The following is an 18,744-nucleotide window of genomic DNA, read 5'->3' on the forward strand; positions in this document are numbered from 1 at the left end:
ATATGGTATTTGTCTTTGTCTGACTTATGTTACTTAGCATAATACCTTCTATATACATCTGTTGTTGCAAATAGCAAGATACTATTTTTTAAAATATTTTTTTTTATTGATTTCAGAGAAGAAGGAAGAGGGAAAGAGAGATTGAAACATCAATGATGAGAGAGAATCATTGATCGGTTGCCTCCTGCATGTCCCTCACTGGGGCTCAATCCCGCAACATAGGCATGTGCTCCTAACCAAAATCGAACCCTGACCCTTCAGTCCCCAAGCGGATGCTCTATCCACTGAGCCACACCAGCCAGGGCTGTGTCCAAACATGGAAACATGAGAACACTTAACGTGTTGGTCCTCTGCCAGTTTCTTTAATAGGAATGTTGTTATTTTTTATGTTAAGTGGTATGAGTTCCCTATATATTTTAGATATTAACCCCTTACCAATATATCGTTAACAAATATCTTCCTCTATTCAGTAGGTTGTCTTTCATTTTTTTATAAGAAGAAAGACTGTGGTTTTATTTTCAAATTTTTAGAAATGGTTTTCAGAAAAAAAATAAAATGGCAAGAACACATTTTAAAAAACTGAAATCTTTCATTGAATGATGAACTCTTAGCAGAGAAAGGTATTGTGAAGTGTTTGACTCCCTGTCCTTCTGAAATCACTTCTAAAATGCACCCCCCTTACCCTCGCTGGTTTGGCTCAGTGGATAGAAAGTGAGCCTGTGGGCTGAAGGGACCCAGGTTCAGTTCCAGTCCAGGGCACATGCCCGGGTGTGAGCTCCATCCCCAGAGTGGGGTGCGCAGGAGGCAGCCGATCAATGATTCTCATCATTGATGTTTCTATCTCTCCCTCTACCTTCCTCTCTGAAATCAATAAAAATAAATCCTATTTAATAAAATCCTAATGTGCAAATCAACCAAAGGGCAGAACTACTGGTGGAACAACCCGTCACTATGACACACACTGACCACCAGGGGGCAGGCGCTCAACGCAGGAGCCGCCCCCTCCCTGGTGGTCAGTGTGCTTCCACAGGGAAGCACCATCAGCCAGAAGCCCGGCTCTCCCGGGGAGCGCAGCCATGGTGGCGAGCGCCTCTCCCTCCTCCGCCGCAGGCAGGCGGTAAGGCGCGAGGGGTCCCTGACTGCCAGGGCCCCGGACTGTGAGAGGGATGTCCGTCTGCCACAGGCTATCAATCCCTGCGGGTTCCCAGACTACGAGAGGGTGCAGTCTGGGCTGAGGGGCCCCCCTCCAGTGCATGAATTTCGTGCACCAGGTTCTAGTTAAAAAATAAAAGAAAAAAAGTCCCTCCTCAAATCTCCCCCAAGTTTGATGGACTTCATCTCATAGACGTGACATCATGTTTCATCCTTTAAACAAAGGAGCCTCCTCACACTGAGCACTGCACGTGGCGCTGGAGAGCGGGCGCTGCCCTGTGGGTGTGAACACAACAGAGCAGACTTCCCCGGAGGCTGCCGTGTCCAGGGCAGATGAAGTGAGGATCAGCCTGGATGCAGCCAGCCAGACCAGAGGAGCGCCCTGAGCCGCAGACAGAGCGGCGGTCTGAGCGGAGAATGGCCTCGGCGGCTCTGAGGGACACCCCGCTCTCCCTGCTCCCCCAGAGCCGCCTGAGAGCCGGCTGCGCGCGCTCTTCATCAGAAAGAACAGATCATCGCTGGCCGTTTCCTCCCGCGCTTTTTTAAATGTTAGCAGTGCTCCCCCTTTAAAACGTGCTGAAAGGAAGGATCAGCACCTCCGGCTCAGAGGGCAGTGTGTGATTTTCCCCGAGAGGAGCATGGCCCACACTCTCCGCAGCAACGCCACAGGGGCCTCGGGCAGCACCGCGGCCGGGCACTGAGGAGCTGTGACCTCCGGGGGTCTGTGCAGGGTCATGGACAGGCTAGGCCCAGGGGTCTTCAAACTTTTTAAAGTGGGGGCCAGATCACGGTCCCTCAGAGAGCTGGAGGGCCGGACTATATGAACTACTAATTCCTACTGTAACACCTCGGCTGCGCTCACTGCCCAAAAAACCTGGCAGGCATCTTCAAACTACGGCCCGCGGGCCGCCGCCCTCACAACTGACGGCCGCTGCAGGCTTAAAAGGAGGAGACCGAGCTGAATGAGAAGTGCCATTGGACGGGGGGGCCAGGGAGGCAGCTGCTGTCAAAGCAGTGACGGTGAAGCCGGAAGTCCTCTGCAGGCCGGTGGGTGCCAGGCGGTGCGATGCCTCACCCTGACGGACGTCCCACAGGGAGGGTGCTGCGGGGGTGTCGGCTGGCCCAGCCCCGAAGACCTGGAAGCCGGAGGGAAAATAACTGTAACCGATGACAGTACACAGCTGGCGCTGTGAGTGTCGGACATGAGCCCGGCCGGGGTGTCTGTGCAGTGAGGAGGCGGGCGGGCTGGAGAGGGACCCCGTCACCGGTGGTTCAGGGGACCTGAGCCTCGCCGCCTGAGGGGACGTGGAGGTCACATCAGGACAGAACGGTGAGAAGTTACAGCAGGTGTCAGACTATTGCTCAAGAGCCAGTCATTGCTGAAATGTCAGCCTTGAACATGTTGAGGGAAGTGTAACCAAAGTTATCCTAAACGTTGCCCATAGAAACCAGAATGACCCATCACCAGACGGGTTAACGTTAGCTCTGTGATTCCTAAAGAACGTTCCTTTTGAGACAGAGACAGGAAATCCGTGTCTTCCAAAGGCAGCCAGGTTAGGCCTAATGTTTCAACAGACTGACCTGACCAATGGGACAGGCTCCATCAAACACACGCAGTGCCAGCGAAGCCAGAGGAATGGTGTGACTGCCCGAGGGCCCTGGGGCTGCAGCAGGCGGTGGCTGCTCTGTGCGAGGACCGGCTCCGCGCTCAGGTGAGGGGGTTCCTGTGCTTGCTCCCCGGCTCTTCCCCAGGAGGCAGGCCCCTGCGGTAGGGGTGCCCACCACCACGTGTGTGACCGGTGGAGTCACCAAACCTGGGCTCAGCAGCCTCAGGACGTGGGTTCTGGCTGGGAAAGCGTTCGGGTCCAGACCCAGACTGAGAGAACACTGATCGGGTAAATCACGGAGGGAGAAGTGGAAGTCATTCCTAGAAGCAGTGGGCTTAGGAAACAAGTCTTAGAGGCAAAGAAAGGGTCCTTGGAGCCTGAGAATGAGGAAGCTAATGGCAATGTGCCCAGGCAGGACAATTAGGCCTCAGAAGTATTTCAGCTCCAGGCTGAAATGTGCCTGGAGAGGGGGAGAGGGAGCAGGGAGAAGGGGTAAGAGGGGGGTTGAGGGGGAGAGGGAGCAGGGAGACGGGGTAAGAGGGGAGTGGAGGGGGAGAGGGAGCAGGGAGACGGGGTAAGAGGGGGGTGGAGGGGGAGAGGGAGCAGGGAGACGGGGTAAGAGGGGGGTGGAGGGGGAGAGGGAGCAGGGAGACGGGGTAAGAGGGGGGTGGAGGGGGAGAGGGGACAGGGAGAAGGGGTAAGAGGGGGGTGGAGGGGGAGAGGGAGCAGGGAGACGGGGTAAGAGGGGGGTGGAGGGGGAGAGGGAGCAGGGAGACGGGGTAAGAGGGGGGTGGAGGGGGAGAGGGAGGGGAAGGAAGGGAAGGCACAGGCCAGCTCCCGGAGGGAGGGCTCAGGGTCCTCAGTAGAACGGCAGCGTTTCCCAGGTGTCCTCTGACTGATGGACGGGGCGGAGGGCTGTCTGATGCAGCCGGTCCTGAGGTCGGCAGGGCTGGTCTTGCTGCTCCTCTGGGCCCGGAGCTGAGTACAATGAAGCCTCGATGTTATCTCTGGGCAGAAAGGTCAGGAGTCCAAACCGTGCGGCCAGTGATGTGCGGGAAGGAAAGGTCACCCGGGGCGGGTCCTGCCTGCAGCTGACTATCCTTTGCTAGGCACCGGGCTTCCCCCCCGCCGTGACCTTCTGTTCCTGCACGTCCTCACTCTGCTCTGTCTAACTGCTCCCACACTATCAGGATCAAACAGCTTCCAGGGCCCGGTTTCGTTCCACCCCCGTTCAGACCTCCCTTTCCTGGGCCCTGAGAAAAAAGGAGGCCCTTTTCTAACCCTGAAACCACAGCCCAAACAGAGGCAAGACACGAGGCCGAGGACGGTGCTGCTATGATGACTGTGGGTGAACTGACTATTACTTTTCAAGCGAAGGATGTGGACGGATCTACCTCACATAGGCCCTATGTAATAAGGGATAAGGTTGGTCTTAGCACCACTGACAGGCCTGGACAGCAGGTTGCAACCTGCGTGACTTTTAGGTCATAATTCTAACTATGTGGCAACTCTGCAGGAAACGCTTGGGTTTAGCGATAAGAAATCTTTCTCCATCACCGTGGGTCCTCTGGGGAGGTCGAGAGCCTGGAACGGGGGACATGGTCGAGTCAGAAGGCAAAGTCAGTGCAGAGAGTCAACGCACACGCTCGGTGAGCCCATCCTGCCATCTGCTCCGGTAGCTCATCCGCCCTGAGAAACGGTCCAACACAGGCTGGGAGCCAAGGGGAGATGGAGCTCCTGGAGGAAGGGGAGTGAGGGGGCTGTCCCCGGGGCACAGCTGGAATGGCTGACAGAGTGGTTGCCTGCAGAAGGGGAGAGTGTTGCCAGGCAGGTGTGGCTCAGGGGTTGGGCGTCAACCTATGAACCAGGAGGGCACATGACCGGGTTGTGGGCTCCAACCCCAGTGGGGGTAGGAGGAGTGCAGGAGGCAGCCGGTCAATGATTCGCTCTCATCATTGGTTCTCCCTTCCTCTCTCTCTCCCTTTCCTCTCTAGAAAAATCAGTTGGGGGGGGGGGGAGGGAAATCCTTGGGTGAGGATTTTTTTTTTTTTAAGTACATTAATTTAACTGTAGTTCATTAATTTTACACTTGGGATGAGGCTCAAAACAAAACAAAACAAAGCAATCAGCTAAGACAGAGCTGTTAATAAAAAACTTTAAAATATTATTATGAGATGCAAGCAAATGAAAATCAATCCTGGATTACAAAACAAATTTCCAATTACATAATAAGTTATTTGCTGTGCAAAAACTTTTCAGTTTGATGTAGTCTCATTTGATTATTTTTTTCTTTTGTTTCTATTGATCAAGGAGACATATCCAAAAAGTATTACCAAGAACTTGTCAAAGAGTTTACTCCTATGTGTTTTTTTCTAGAAGTTGTATGGTTTCAGGTCTTACATTTAAGTCTTAAGTCCACTTTGAGTTTATTTTTGTATAAGAAGGTAATCCAGTTTTATTCTTTTGTATGTGTCTGTCCAGTTTTCCCAATACCATTTATTGGAGAGACTGTCTTTACCTTATTATATAATTTTGCCTCCTTTACCATGGGTTAATTAACCTTATAGCCATGTATTTATTTCTGGACTCTGTTGGGTTCCATTAATCTATGTATCTGTTTTTATGCCAGAACCATGCTGTTTTAATTGTTATAACCTTATAGTACAGTTTAATTCAGGTAGCCTACACTTTTGGGTTTCATATAAATTTTAAGATTATTGTAGTTCTGTAAAAAACGCTATTGAGCCAAAACCAGTTTGGCTCAGTGGATAGAGCGTCAGCCTACGAACTGAAAGGTCCCAGGTTCTATTCCGGTCAAGGACATGTACATTGGTTTTGGGCACATCCCCAGAAGGGGGTGTGCAAGAGGCAGCTGATTGATGTTTTTAACTCTCTATCCCTCTCTCTTCCTCTCTGTAAAAAAATCAATAAAATATACTTTTTTAAAAATGCTATTGATGCCCTAGCTGGTTTGGCTCAGTGGACAGAGCATCAGCCTGTGTATTGAAGGATCTGGGTTCAATTCTGGTAAAGGGCACATGCCCAGGTTGTGGGCTCAATGGCCAGGTTGTGGGCTCCATGCCCAGTGTGGGGTGTGCAGGCGGCAGCTGATCAGTGATTATCTCTCATCATTGATGTTTCTATTTCTCTCTCCTCTTTTTCTCTGAAATCAATAAAAATATATTTAAAATATATATACATATCTGTGTGTATATATAATATATATTAGAGGGTCAGTGCATGAAATTTGTGCATGGGGCCAGGGGATCCCTCAGCCCAGCCTGCACCTGTTGTGGCCAACAAGACCCGGTCGAGGCAGGGCTCCAGATGGCTAGCAAAACCCTGAAGCAGGGCTCCAGGCCAGGGAAGGAACGAGCAACCAAACCCACAACAAAGAATGTAGCATGATATGCTTTAGCCAAGCATAACTGTTAGCCATAAAATAGTTCTGTTGCAAGGCTCAACGCCCAGGCAGGCACATTCTGTTTCCAGTAGCCGCAAGGCAGAAAAAACAGACCAAACCAGGTCAAACAGAAACTGCTTAACCTGAAAATAAACACCCCAGGTGTTGTATGAACTTTAAATGTTACTGTACTAGTGGAATTTTTCTATAACTTATAACTGACCTTTCTTTGTTAAAACTTTAGCCAATCATAATCTGCCAGGCATCCCTAAGACGGGGATAAAAGTAGCATGCTTAGAGTGGGTCGGGGCTCTCGTAGCTCACTGCTGTGTCAGTTGAAACGTGAGCCCTGACTCGAGTTCGTAATAAAGGCTTCCTAAATTCCAATCTGGCTGACTGGTGGTTGTCATTCGCCGCTGGCCCACAACACACCCTCTCCAATCAGGGACCCCTTGGGGGTGTCCGACTGCTGGTTTGTGCCCGCACTTTTAACAGATGGCAGCTCCATGGTTGTTCTTTTCTTTTCATGCTTAACCCCATTGTAATCAGTAGGTATTCAAAGTGTGTATACATTTGGGGGCACACCCTGTGTATCTCTAGTCAGCGGTGGAAGGAACAACGGCGGGTTTGGAAGCCCAGGCGGGGAACCTCGCTCACTCCCGGATGTCTCCCGCTCCGCCGTCCGCCGTCAGGGCGGTGGGAGGATCCAAGTCTCCTCTCAGTCACTCGGAAAGCTCGTCCTGTCACCTGCTGCCCGGCGGGCGGAGGCTCTAGGTCCCGAGCGAGCGAGGCTCAGGGTGCCGGCACCCCAGCGTGCAGTCCTCCTCTGCAGTGTCACTGAGAGGACGGACCTCCCCCCTCCTCTGGGTCCCCACCCCGGACGCTGACGAAGGCAGCTCAGCGGGCTGCCCGCACCACAAGGGTGTCTGCCCGCACCTGCTCCCGCTCAGCACCGGCATCAGCCCACCCACAGGGCCATCTCCTCCCGCACCGGCCTCGGGGACCTGGGCTCAGCACTCCGCCCCTCACTGCCCGCTCAGGCGCCCACCCGGCACCCCGCCACCTCCACAGGATGTGAGCGCGGGGGGACGTGCACACTGTGTGGGGGCGTGGGCCCACCAGGGGGGACGGGAGTGTGGGGAGGGGCAGGGGACGGCGCGCCCTGGTCCGGGGCTGCTGCAGGCGCACGTGGGTGACAGCTGGCGGTGTTCGCACATTGGGGGGGGGGGGGAGGGGGGGGGCGGCACACCAGAGGCCTGCGCAGATCCACAAACCCATGCAGCATGGCCAGGAGGATGTCAATCTGTCCCCCCACCATGGCTGTCCCTGCAATCAGCACCTTCTGGGCCAGGAGGCGAGACTGGCTGATGGCCACAGGCGTTGCTTGGTGCCGCTCACAGCCGCCACCGCCTTGTGGGGGGTACAGGCCGCCCTCCACCGCCCCCATCTCTAAAGCTGCAAGTCCCCGCCTACCCGTGTCTGCTGCACAGGCAGCCTGCTGATCGGTCTACTGCGATGACATCCCGACTAATTTGCATATTAGCCTATTATTAGTATAGATAATGAAAAATTGCCATTGATATTTTGATAGGGATTGCATTAAATTTGTAGATTGTTTTGGATAATATGGGGATTTTAACTATGCTAATTTTCCTATCCATTAGCACAATATATGCTTCCACTTACATCTTTTCATTGTCTTTCTTCATTGTCTTATAGGTTTTCAAGTATAGAGTAAGTTTTTTCATAGGTTGTTGCTGTTGCAAATGTAAATGGAATTGGTTTCTTAATTTCTCTTTATAGTAGCTTATTATCAGCATATGAAAGTTTGTGTTGGTGAACATTAATTTTATCGGGCTTCTTGCAGTGAATTCAGTTTTTAGTCCTAATAGTTCTTGGTATAACATTTAAGGTTCTGTATATATTTTTTATATTATCTGATAATACTGACAATTTTACTTCTTCCTCTCCAGTTTGTTGCTCTAAATGTTTTATATTATTTTAAGTAGTTTTATTATATAAGTATTACTAATGTATATATTCCATTGATCACTGAAGTAATTTACAGAACTTTAAATCCTGTTTACAGCCACATAAGTAGAATTTGATTATGGGAAAACTAAAATAATTGAAAACCATCTAATTGGTGTGTGTATTTTTTTCATTGTGAAAAATAGGGATAGTTTGTAATTGAATGCAGTTTGAGTCTCCTGGTATTTGAAAATCATGCATGTTGTCTTAGGTGTTTTAAAATAAGATAAATATGTGTGGGTCTTGAAGTTAATTTACAATCAAATCCTGTTATCTTAATAATAAAAGGCTAATATGCAAGTGGTCATCACACCATGATGCCATAACGACTGATCAACAGGGATATGAAGCTGTTTGGCATGGGGCTGAGGCAGGGAACCTGAGGCCGTGCCCGCACCCTGGTGCTGGGACATGAGGCTGCGTCCCTGCCTGGTGGGGCCAGCTGGACACTTCTATTACAGAGAAAGGGCAAATAGCAATATTAAAATATTTCCTCTAATTAATTCCCTTTTAATGTGCATGAATTTCGTGCACCGGGCCACTAGTCTATACATTATAAAATATACTAAGTGTCTGTCCAACTGGTCGCTATGACACACAATGACCACTAGGGGGAAGATGCTTAATGCAGCAGCTGGCATGATATGCAATGGCCATTTACAGAGAAACTGCACTGCGGACCTGATGCCCACAAAGCAACACTCCAAGTGGGCCCCACCACCACCCCAGCGTGACACCCCACCAAATTGCAGCTAATGTTGCCAAGACCCCCTGACACAAAATTCGGCCCAAGCCCAGTCCAGTCCAGCCCAGAAATGGTCGCTGTGGGTGCCAGGCAATGACATCACATAGCAATGCCCGGCTTCCTCTCCCTAGCGACTAGCCTACTTGCAGTTTCTTCAACCCAGGAACACAACTTGCTTTATAGCCAGGTGGAAACATTTTACACTGTAACCAAATGTCTGTGAAGTGTTTTTCCGTGCCTCAACTTATTGGATTCTCACAGAAGTTCTGGAGAAGGTAGATAGGAGACTTGGTGGAATCTTATTTTCTTTTCACTAGCCAGAAAACAAGATTTAGAAAGCTTAGAAACTTGACCCTACTGAAAATAAGAAATGGTGGACCTTGAAAATGACTTCAGGTTTTCTCACTGCGCAGAATATAGTCAAACACTGCTGCAGTTAAATATTTTACCCTTTGTTCTCCATGTGTGATCTACAATAATAATCTGCTTCATGTTGATACTTACTGCTGTGTTGCTGACAATTACCTGAAAGAGAAATTGGGGTGCTTCACTGGGCTGAAAAAAGTTTAGCTAACTCAGAAAGCAGGTCTAATGAAGCAAGTCTAATCTATATCTATAGAAGGCTAAGTTGACTCACGCATGAGCAATACATGTAAAGCTGGTGCCAATCACACATGTGTGTTTCCATCTGTCATTGTCAATTGTGAATTTGGTTGACACTTCTATTACAGAGAAAGGGCAAATAGTGATATTAAAATATTTCTTCTAAGTAATTTCCTTTTAATGTGCATAAATTCATGCACTGGGCTACCAATTATGATATATATGCCTGGTATATTAATGTTATTAAAAACTCATGTACTTTCATGATTATATATTTATTATGTAGACCTATAAGCCTTGTGTGTGTCATTTTTTAAAAAATACTTTTTTTCTTGATTTCAGAGAGGAAGGGAGAGGGAGCGAGAGATAGAAACATCAATGATGAGAGAGAAATCATTGATTGGCTGCCTGCTGCATGTCCCACCCTGGGGATTGAGCCTGCAACCCAGGCATGTGCCCTGGCTGGGAATCGAACCTGGCAGTATAGTCCTCGCATTGAACATGCTGGGTAACTAGGCCTAAGCAGGAGAAGAAGCCTGTGAAGGACCGCAGGGGAATACACAGGTTCACACGTCGATGCAAAGCCACTGAGCCAAGCCAGTTGGGCAGGCCTTGTAAGTCTTCTAACTGAATGATAATAATGAGGAGTCATATGCCTAGCGTGCTCTCTTTTCCCCCAACAGGAATCAAGTGGCGCAATGTGTTCCAGGGCCTGGAGATGTTAAGGTGTGTTGGTTACTCTTGTACTAATGTTGACCAGTGTTGTTTTTATAGCCATTGGTCTAAGGTCACTGACTTCTAGGTCAGCTCTTCCCCTGCATTCCTGTGTGGTCATCCACAGGTTTCTCCTCCCACTTAGGCCTAGTTACCCAATGTCTCGGTGCAAGGGTTAGACTGGATACTCTTTAAGGCCCATCCAGGGTTCACACTCTCCAATCTTAACTCTCTCCAACCTTGATCCTCAGAATGTGGTCCTTACACCTGAAGCAGAGGCATGTCTTGGTGTAAAATGCAGTCAGAACCCACCTCAGGTTTACTAACTTTTAATCTGAATTTCAAAAATATTTCTGTTTCCCTGAGACTTCAGAAATACCTGAGTCTATTTTTGTCCTTTCCTTGGATTTATTATAGTAACCATATCCTGCTTAAAAAAAAAAAAAAAAAAAAAAAAGGTTGTGTATTCTAGGTTTCTACGTTGTTAACTCCATAATCTTTTGTCTAATCATTGGAATTTGTTGAACATTCAGAAACGATTTAAATTCAAGATAATGGCCATCAGGTTGGACTTTACTTTTTCAGGTAAATTTTACTTATTATATGCTGTTAGGCCGTTTTTTAAAAGTTCAACCCCAGCTTTTAATTTTATCCAATATTAGTGTCCCCTCACAAAAATCATTTGCTTAAGTTCCAATTGCTTGTGTTACAAACCAATGTTCCTGTTATTATATGTGTGCCTGGTGTATTAATGTTATTAAAAACTCGTGGACTTTCATGATTATATCTTTACTAGAGGCCCAGTGCACAAAATGTGTGCAGGGGTAGGGTCCCTAGCGGCTTCTGGCTGCTGGCTGGGGCCTCTCTTCCCAGGCTGCCAGCTGCCAGCTGGGGCCTTCTTTCATTCTGCACCGCCCTCTGGTGGTCAGCACACATCATAGCGAGTGATCAAACTCGCAGCAGGTGGAACTCCCAAGGTGACACTTTGCTTATTAGGCTTTCATACATAGAGATTATGTAGAGCTATTAAGGTTTTGTCTGCCAGGAAATAAGAGACTATTTCTGCATAGTTACTACTTTTAGATACTTTGCTAATTTATTAAATGTCTGAAATGCAAAGTTGCGCCGTGTAGAATATTAGTGTTAAGTGCTGGGCTCCTTTTCCACTTGGTTATTATGTGTGATCATCATTGCTGACCAGTCTTTACAGTTACTGATAAAGAGCGACTGTATTTGATGCAATTGCTTAACTTACAAGCCTTTCCTGATACAGGTAGAAATATGTTTCTTCATATGGTAAATTAGAAAACACACACACCCACACCCACACACACAATATTTATTAAAAGCAATAGAAATTTTAAAATATTGCACCCTGCCCTAACCGGTTTGGCTCAGTGGATGGATCGTCGGCCTGCAGACTGAAGGGTCCCGGGTTTGATTCTGGTCAAGGGCATGTACGTTGTTTGTGGGTACACCCCCAGTAGGGGGTGTGCAGGAGGCGGCTGATAGATGTTTCTCTCTCATCTCTCATCGATGTTTCTAGCTCTCTATCCCTCTTTCTCCCTTCCTCTCCGTAAAAAGCAATAATATATATAATATGTAAAAAGCAATATATATATTCCACTCTGGGGAAAAAAATAGTAGGCACATCTGCTCTACTACTCTAGATTAAATAAATGTGAGGCATCTTAAAGAAAGAGCCAAGCAGCCAGAATGACTACAAATATGGACACTTCATAGACCCTAGGGTCTAGTCTTCTCCTGGCATTTTAGAGATGATGGCCTTTATTTCTGACCCCTCACAACAGAGGGTGTAGAATGTATTTATCTTTAACTAGTAGCCCTGCGCAGGAATCCATGTGCCAGTAGCTCGCCGCCATCCTCCTATAGCTCTCTGCCCTCTGCCCTGCCCTCCTGTAGCTCCCTCTGCCCCCCTCCCCACCTCATAGCTCACTGCCCTGCCCCACTTGTAGCTCGCTGCTCAACCCTCCTGCTGATCGTGATCCAGTCGTTATGCGATTGGTCATTATGCTTCACGGCATAATGACCACTTGCATATTACATCTTTATTATAAAGGCTGTTAGTTTCTGGGGACAGCAGTGCTCACATACATTTGCTAGGTGACTGATGACCAAATGGGCAGAGTTGGATGGATATTCCTGTCTCTTAATTACCTGGTTTTAAATTATGACTTTTTATTCCCACTTCTATCTCTGGAGTGAGGCAGAATTATTTCCAGTCCTCTCTCTGGCACTTTTGGCCACTGAGCGCTGAGCAAGTTGTTTAGCTATTTGAATGTAAACTACCATCTGAAGAAAGAGACTAAATCCCTTCTGAGATTGATGCAAAGACTGTGAGGTCATGAATGAAAGCGAGGGTTGGAAACTCTGTTTGAATAAATAATGACTGAGAACCTCCCTAGCCTGGTGCAGGAGACAGACACACAAATCCAAGAAGTGCAGAAAGTCCCAGATAAAACCCACCCGCACGGCCGGGGTGGCTAGCTTGGTTGGAGCATCGTCCTCTGCACCAAAGGGTCCCAGGTTTGATTCCAGATCAGGGCGCGGCTGTGGGCTCTATCCCCAGCCAGGGCACATACGGGAGGCAACCAATCAATGTTTCTCTCTCCCTCTTCCCTTTCTCTCTCTTCCTTTCTCTCTCTCTAAAATAAGTGAAAAATGTGTCCTCAAGTGAGGATTAAAAATAATAACAACCACTGGCGTTGCTCAGTGGTTGAGCATTGACCTATGGATCAGGAGGTCAGTTCAATTCCCCATCAGGGCCCATGCCCAGGTTGCAGGCTCTATCCCCAGTGGCAGGCATGCAGGAAGCAGCCAATCAATGATTCTCTCTCATCATTGATCTCTCTCTCTCTTTCTCTCTCTCTTCTCACTTCTCTCTCTCTCCCCCCCTTCCCTGAAATCAATAGAAAATATATTTAATAAAAATAATAAATTAATTTTTAAAAAACGAAAACAAAGGGGCCCACTCTATGATACATCATAATTAAAATGCCAAAGGTTAAAGACAATGAGAGCATCTTAAAATTAGCAAGAGAAAAGCAGTTAGTTATCCACAAGAGAGATCCCATAAGACTATCAGCTGATTTTTCAACAGAAATATTTCATGCCAGAGGCAATCATTTAGAATTGAAGAAGAGATAGTTTCCCTGACAAGAAAATGGTAAAAAAAAAAAAAAAAAAAAAAAAAAAAAAAAAAAAAAAAAGCTCATCACCACTATACCAGTATTGCAAGAAATATTGAAAAGACTTCTTTAAGTAGAAAAGCATAGATCTAAATTTGAATAAGAAGATACAGGAAAGCCAAGGCCTGTTTTGCTCAGTGGATAGAGCATTGACCTGCAGACTGAAAAGTCCCGGGTTCGATTCCGGTCAAAGGCATGTACCTTGGTTGTGGGCACATCCCCAGTAGGGGGTGTGCAGGAGGTAGCTGATCGATGTTTCTCTCTCACTGATGTTTCTAACTTTCTGTTCCTTTTTCTTCCTCTCTGTAAAAAATCAATTATATATATATATATATATATATATATATACAGGAAAGAAATATATTCTAACTAACAAAGCAAACACTTAGTAAAAGCAGTGGATCAACTAACTATAAAGCTAGTAGGGAACTTTAACACCCCATCATCATCAGTAGATAGAAAATCAACAAGAGCCGGGACCGGTTTGGCTCAATGGATAGAGTGTCGGCTTGGGGACTGAAGGGTCCCCTGTTCGATTCTGGTCAAGGGCATGTACCTTGGTTGCGGGCATATCCCCAGTAGGGGGTGTGCAAGAGGCAGCTGATCAATGACTCTCTCTCATCGATGTTTCTAGCTCTCTATCTCTCTCCCTTCCTCTCTGTACAAAATCAATAAAATATATTTTTAAAAAAAAGAAAATCAACAAGAAAACTTGCATTAAATGATACATTAGGCCAGATGGATTTAATTGATATTTTAATTTTTTTAAATATATTTTATTGATTTTTTTCAGAGAGGAAGGGAGAGGGATAGAGAGTTAGAAATATCCATAAGCTGCCTCCTGCACACCCCCTACTGGGGATGTGCCCGGAACCAAGGTACGTGCCCTTGACCGGAATCAAACCTGGGACCCTTGAGTCCGCAAGCCAATGCTCTATCCACTGAGCCAAACCAGTGAGGGCTAATTGATTTTTTAAACATTTCACTCCAAAGCAGCAGAATATACATTCTTTTAAAGTGCATATAGAATGTTTTTTAGGATAGACCACATTTTAGGCCATAAAACAAGTTTCAATAAATTTAAAATTGAAATCATATCAAGCATCTTCTCTGATCACAGTGATATGGAACTAGAAATCAATTATAAGAAAAATACTGAAAATCACACAAACACATGGAGGTTAAATAACATGTTACTAAACAATTAATAGGTTAACAATGAGATCAAGGAAGAAATCAAGAAAGTGCTTTGTGAAACAAATGAAAATGAACACAATGACTAAAATCTATGGGACACAGCCAAAGTCGTTCTGTGAAGAAAATTCATAGCAATATAGGCCTATCTCAAGAAAGAAGGGACATCTCAAATAAATACTCCAACCTTATACTTTAAATAACTAGAAAAGAGAAAACAAAGTCCAAACTAAGTAAAAGGAAGGAAATAACAACAGTCAGATAAGAAAAAAATAAATAAAATAGAGTATAAAATGATAATAGAAAAAATTAAGCAGAACCCCCCAAATCTAAGATCTTAACATTTATTATCTCACAAGCATCCGTTTCTGAGGGTCCAGAATCCAGGTGTGACTTGGCATGTTGGTTCTGGTTCAGAGTCTCACATGAGTTTGGAGAAGATGTCGGCTGGCGCCACAGACATGGGATAGCTTACTTACAGTGCAGTTGGCTAGGGGCTTCAGTTCTGCATCCATGAACCTCCCCGTAGGCCTTCCCAAATGCCCTCCGGCATGGCAGCCGCCGGCCCAAAGAGATGGCAGCCGGAAACCAGAGCCCCTTTTATGACCTAGCCTCCCAAGTCAGGCTGCGACATCTGCTTTTTCTTTTCTTAGACTCAGGCGAGAACTAGGCTTCACCTTTTGAAGGGAGTGTCAAGAATCTGTGGGCATATTTTGAACCACTAAAATATTTCATTTATTATATTCCATTTATTAATCTTTATTTTCAACTCTGTCTTATCTGCTGTTTAATATAACTATTGCTTCTAATTCCAAACAAATCTTTCATTGCTAGAAATATATATTTTTCAGTTATTTAAAATAGTAGTATACTTGGTCAGTTTTTTTGCCCCTTAGTTTCTAGTCCATTTTTTAGTCCTCTCTTTCATTATTGTTTATTTTTAAAAGACTAAATGTGTAATTGTGCATTCTGTAACTGTTAATCCCCATAGCTGAAGTCTGTGGATCTGATTTTGCTGGTTCTTATTTATAAGGGCTTCTCTATCAATTTACTTTCTTTGAAAATATATTATGAGCAAATTTTGCCCCACCGGTGTGGCTCAGTGGTTGACCAAGAGGTCACAGTTCAATTCCTAGTCATGGCACATGCCAGGGCTGGGCTGGAGGCTCAATCCCCAATGAAGAGGCAGCTGATGGATGATTCGCTCTCATCATTGATGTTCCTATCTCTCGGTCCCTTTCCTTTCATCACTAAAATCAATAAAAAATATATATTTAAAACAAAATATATTATGAGCAAATTTTGATTGGAACTTAATATATGTGAAAACTAGAAGGCCTGTTTTGAAGATTTATTACTTTCAGAGAGAATTTAACTCTACTTCTGCCAGCATGCTCTGGGTCCTACTAACCTGGGAAGTTGTGAATCGGTTTCTTGATTGGGAGGGTTTGGACCAGGCATGTAGAGGGAATTCCAACCTGAAACTCATGCTTCAACGCACTAGATGCCATGAACCCTCTAACCAAGTTCAATGAATATCAACATTTGAAAATGTTCATTAAAAACAGAAGTTAGAAATTGTCTATCCCTCCTCCTCATTCCGCAGAGGTCACCATTTTCGGGAGTTGGTGTGTAACTCCCATTCACAGCTCTAACGTGGCTACAAGTGCAGTATGTGTTCACACTTCTGTTTTTAATGTTTTATGCAGCCTGCTTTTTCCTGAGCATCCCTCCGCTGGTGAGCAGGCAGAGCTTTTCTTCTCTTTTTTAACTATTAACAGACAATATTGGCGTGAATGTCGAGGTTTATGGATGTGGCACGCTCCTGGAGTGGACCATGGACCGGACACAGAGGAGGCCGGGCGGCGGGAGGGGGGGCGGGGGCCGCGTCCTCCGGGCGGGAGGCCCCGGGCGAGTTGAAAGAGCGCGCGGTGAGGCGGGAGGGCCGTGCGGGCCGGGCCGCAGTGAGGGGACTGCGGGCGGCGGGCGGCGGGCGGCGGGCGGCGGGCGGCGGGCGGCGGGCGGCGGGCGGCGGGCGGCGGGCGGCGGGCGGCGGGCGGCGGGCGGCGGGCGGCGGGCGGCGGGCGGCGGGCGGCCAGTCCCGCCCCTCGGGCCCCGCGGGCGCGGCGGCTTCCGGCGGCCTCCGGAAGGAAGCCTCGCGGTCCGCGCTGACAGGGTCTGGGTGCAGGTTCGTGAGGAAGAAAAAGGAGCGGCTCCCCGGGCTGTTGTTGGGGGATAACGAGCCTCCCGCGGCCCAGGTTCTCCCTCGGGGGCTGCGGCGCCGTGTGTCCCGCTCCCCCGCGGGGCGGGGAGAAAAAGAGCCGATGTGACCCCGACGTGACTTGAACACGCAACCTTCTGATCTGGAGTCAGACGCGCTACCATTGCGCCACGAGGTCCTAGCGGGCGGGAGGCTCCGCATCGCTGAAGTCCTCACTGCGCCGGCCGGCGGGCGGGGAGCGGTCCCCGGGCTTCAGGCGCCGTCAGAGGGAGAAGCGCCTTCTCTGGTGCCCGCCGCTCACCGGAGCTTCTCCGGGGAATGTGTTTAATTCCGCTGCCGCTGTAAACGCCAGACTGTTTGCTATTGATTGTATAGTTTGAATATTAACCTCTGATCAGATTTGCAAATAACTTATCCCATTCCATAAGTTGATTTCCATTCTGACTGCTGCTTGGTTCTTTAAATCTTTGTTGCTGAGAGAATTACAGGTGCAGCCCCGCACCCGCACGGCCCTCCGCTGCCCCCGCCCAGGCCCGCGCCCTCCGGTCGGGTAGTCTGTCCGCTGGTGGGACCCGCACCCGGGCAGCTGCACCCCCACCCCCGCCCGGCCGCACCCGCGCCCCCGCCGGCCGCCGCCAGCGGAGCGGACCCCGGAGAGCGCCCCACCGCGTCCCGTGGGGTTTGGGGGGCGGCGCTCCGGGGGCATCGGAGCCAGAGGAGGCGCCGAAGCGGAGCCACCGCCTGGCGGCGACACCAGGGAGCAGCGGGGGGAGATGGGGGTCAAAGGAGGGGGAGATGGGGGTCAGCGGGGGGGGAGATGGGGGACAGCGGAGGGAGATGGGGGACAGCGGGGGGGAGATGGGGGACAGCGGAGGGGGAGATGGGGGACAGCGGAGGGGGAGATGGGGGACAGCGGGGGGGGAGATGGGGGATAGCGGGGGGAGATGGGGGACAGCGGGGGGGAGATGGGGGACAGCGGGAGGGAGATGGGGGACAGCAGAGGGGGAGATGGGGGACAGCAGAGGGGGAGATGGGGGACAGCGGGGGGCGGATATGGGGGTCAGCGGGGGGGGGAGATGGGGGACAGTGGAGGGAGATGGGGGACAGCGGGGGGAGATGGGGGACAGCGGGGGGAGATGGGGGACAGCGGGGGGAGATGGGGGACAGCGGGGGGAGATGGGGGACAGCGGAGGGAGATGGGGGACAGCGGGGGGAGATGGGGGACAGCGGAGGGAGATGGGGGACAGCGGGGGGAGATGGGGGACAGCGGGGGGAGATGGGGGACAGCGGGGGGAGATGGGGGACAGCGGGGGAAGATGGGGGACAGCGGAGGGAGATGGGGGACAGCGGGGGGAGATGGGGGACAGCGGGGGGAGATGGGGGACAGCGGGGGGCGGATATGGGGGTCAGCGGGGGGGGGGGAGATGGGGGACAGTGGAGGGAGATGGGGGACAGCGGGGGGAGATGGGGGTCAGCGGGGGGAGATGGGGGACAGCGGGGGGAGATGGGGGACAGCGGGGGGAGATGGGGGACAGCGGGGGAAGATGGGGGACAGCGGAGGGAGATGGGGGACAGCGGGGGGAGATGGGGGACAGCAGAGGGGGAGATGGGGGACAGCGGGGGGCGGATATGGGGGTCAGCGGGGGGGGGGAGATGGGGGACAGTGGAGGGAGATGGGGGACAGCGGGGGGAGATGGGGGTCAGCGGGGGGAGATGGGGGACAGCGGGGGGAGATGGGGGACAGCGGGGGGAGATGGGGGACAGCGGGGGGAGATGGGGAACAGCGGGGGGAGATGGGGGACAGCAGAGGGGGAGATGGGGGACAGCGGGGGGCGGATATGGGGGTCAGCGGGGGGGGGGGAGAT

This window comes from Pipistrellus hanaki (genome assembly GCF_964339955.1).
Source record: "Pipistrellus hanaki genome assembly, chromosome: 16".
NCBI lineage: Eukaryota > Metazoa > Chordata > Mammalia > Chiroptera > Vespertilionidae > Pipistrellus > Pipistrellus hanaki.